A 3,441-nucleotide genomic window follows, 5' to 3' on the forward strand; every position below is an offset into this window, starting at 1 on the left:
GCAACAAGCCAACACACAACAAGTTAACTTTCAGCAAGCCAATCTGTTACCTTTCACCACTCCATATATTCCTCAGCCTTCAGTTGTCAAAACTACCCCACTTACCCAAAGCTACTAAGAAACCCAACACATACCATTGGCACACACCGCTAACCATAATACACAGTATGTGCCACCGATATATGTAGCAGAAGCTCAACCTTTCACTACCCAATTGCAGGTCGTGCAGCATCCAGAGGCTGATCCTTATGAGGAGATGAAAAGGAAAGCTAGGGCAAAAGTAGACGAGAATGTGGCAAAGGAGATTCGTAGTCTGAAAGAAGCATTTAGAAGCATCCAAACCCGCAAGGGGTGTGAAGGACTGGAATATGAGGTTCTGTGTATTCATCCTGATATTGAGTTGCCTGCTGGATATAAGGTGCCAAAATTTGATATGTTTGATGGAAAGGGAAATCCTCGGGCTCACTTGAGATCGTACTGTGATAAGCTTGTTGGAGTAGGAAAAGATCAAGCCATTAGGATGAAGCTGTTTATAAGGAGTTTAATGAGAGAAGCGCTTGATTGGTACACATGCCAAGATCCACATAAATGGCATAGTTGGGGAGAGATGGCGCAAGAATTCATGGATAGGTTCAGGTTTAACACTGAGACTGTCCCGGACAGATTCTATTTGATGAAGTTGGAAAGAAAGTCAACAGAAACTTTCAGGGAATATGCTATGCGTTGGAGAGCAGAAGCCGCGAAAGTCCAGCCCCCAATGGCGGAGAGTGATATGACGACACTCTTTGTACAATCTTTGAAAGATGCGACATACTATGAAAGACTGATAAGTGTCATCGGGCAAAAGTTTTCTGAAGTTATTAGGATGGGAGATTTCGTAGAAGAAGGTATCAAGACTGGAAGAATCATGAATCTGGAAGCCTTGCAAGCAACAAATAAGACAATTCAATCAGATTCAATTAGGGGAGCAGCTAAGAAGAAGAGGGACGGAGTGTCCGCGGTCATGACCATCCAGGAAGGTAGACCAAACCAAATATTACCCTACCAATACCCTTCATCTCAGCCTTCATATTACAGCCAATACACCCAAGCCCCTCAGCCCTATTATCAACCTCCACCCGCTTCCCAGCCTGTTTACCACACCCAACCAGCATATTACCTACCTCGAGCACCTGCCTATCAAAGCCCATCGCAATACCAGCCAACCTACTCACCTCAGCCCCAATACCAACCACAAAACCGTCTACAAAATACACCCAGACCTCGCCCAAACTTTGAAAGAAAACCAACCAAAACTTATACACCATTAGCTGAACCCTTAGCCTAATTATACGAAAGGTTGAGAACCGCAGGTATACTCCAACCGATTCAAGGAAGAGTTCCTAACCCCTTTCCTGGATGGTATGATGGGACTAAACATTGTGCGTATCACTCAGGAGTTACCGAACATGATACCGAAAATTGCCTTACTCTCAAAGATAAAATTGAGGCATTAATCAAAGAAGGAGTCATCCAGCTCAAAGGAGCTCCCCCAAATATAAACAACAATCCTCTACCCAATCATGGTGATGCAAATGTGAACATGATTACCATTGATGAGGATTGTAATTTGGAAGGGACTATTGTATCGGTCAGAAAAGAGGAAAAGGTTGAATCATCAGCCTTTATTTCTCCCGTAATCACAGTCCAAATGAGGGCACCAATTGAAGTGGAAGTGCTTACTCCAAGGCCTAGGATCACAGCCTTAGTTGCTCATGCGCTTGCTTTCAACAGCAAAGCAGTTCCTTGAAATTATTTGTCTAATGAAAAGAACAAAAGAAAGACAAAATTAGTTGTAGAAACTGTTGTTGCTGGATTGAAAAGATCTGGGCGGTGTTATGCCCCCGAACAAGTAGCACGAGGAGCACCAAGTAAGGAAAATGGCCAAATAAAGGCTGTGACCGAGGCTGAAGTCGAAGAATTCTAGAGGAAGATGCCAACTAAAGAGTATTCTGTTATGGAACAACTAAATAAAACACCAGCCCAAATTTCTTTATTGTCATTATTGATGAATTCCGAAACTCATAGGAGCGCTTTAGTGAAGATACTGAATGAAGCTTATGTTCTAGCTGAAACCTCTAGCGAGAAATTTTCAGCCATGGTTGGAAAACTCCTCGAAGCCCACAAAGTCTCTTTTCATGAGGATGAGTTGCCGCCTGAAGGTTTGGGGCACAACAAGGCATTGAACATTACAGTCAAATGCAGGGATAAATTCATTTATATATGTCCTGTCATTACTCTCCGAGCTTTAGGAATTGATATCGGGAAACTTCGCGAAAGTCACGTGAGATTTAAAGGTTTTGATGGAGCTCAAAGAGGTGTCGTAGGGGAGATTGATTTAGCATTGGAAATTGGACCAGTGGAGTTCACGGTGGAATTTCAAGTGATGGATATACCCGCTAGTTACAATTTGCTGATAGGAAGGCCATGGATCCATATGGCTGGTGCAGTGCCTTCTACCCTGCATCAAAATTTGAAATTCGTCTGGAATCATCAGGAAGTTGTGATCCATGGAGAAGGCAACAATTCGATCTATCCCGAAAACTCAATTCCTGTTATTGAAAGTGTAGAAAGGCTAGATGGATCTGTTTTCCATATTAACGAAACCATGTGTACTACTCAAGCTGAAACGGTAAAATTACCATGTGTGCTTATGATGGTGGCTTGGGAAATGTTGAAAAATGGTTTTAAGCCTGGTCGAGGTCTCGGAGTGAACCTGAATGGCATAGTGGAACCCATTCAATTACCCGGGCAGAAGGATACTTTTGTCTTGGATACGAACCCACTCTTGAAGAAATCTCATTGGCTAGTCTCAAAAGAAAAGGTGATATTCCCTTGCCAAAGCCTGTTCCTCTCCTGAATAAGTCATTTTTCAAGGCATCCGTCACCCAAGTATCAGAGGAAGCAGCTGAAGACAACCTCGTGGAAGGTCTTAAGAATTTATTCATTGCCGAGGAAGAAGCTGAATGCATCGTGATTCTGGATGATTGCCCTGAAACTCCAACTATCTAGGATGCTGAGCCTGGAGTTGCTTTAAACAATTGGACTTGTACCCCGCCCCCGGTTCTTCGGTAGTCTTGGTAGATGATTTGTATTAGTATTTGATGAAACAACGCGATTCAAAATTGAGGCCTGAATCGTGTTTATGCTTTTGTTGTGTTTTGCCTCCAACCTTTGAAAGCTTAAATACCAAATCCAAACTATGCTTTTCTATTTCTTATTCCGTCTTTATTTAATTAATTTCTCTTTTATTTTTCAGCAATCAAACTAGTAAATCTGTTGATACTGTGAATGTGACACGTAATGAAACAAGCGAGCCCATAGTAAATGCCGAACAAGACTCTAAAGAATATGAAGAGGACATGCAACCTGAAGAGATAACTAAAGATTTTGAACATTTTA

Source organism: Lycium barbarum, chromosome 3 (assembly GCF_019175385.1).
Source record: "Lycium barbarum isolate Lr01 chromosome 3, ASM1917538v2, whole genome shotgun sequence".
In the NCBI taxonomy this organism is placed as follows: domain Eukaryota; kingdom Viridiplantae; phylum Streptophyta; class Magnoliopsida; order Solanales; family Solanaceae; genus Lycium; species Lycium barbarum.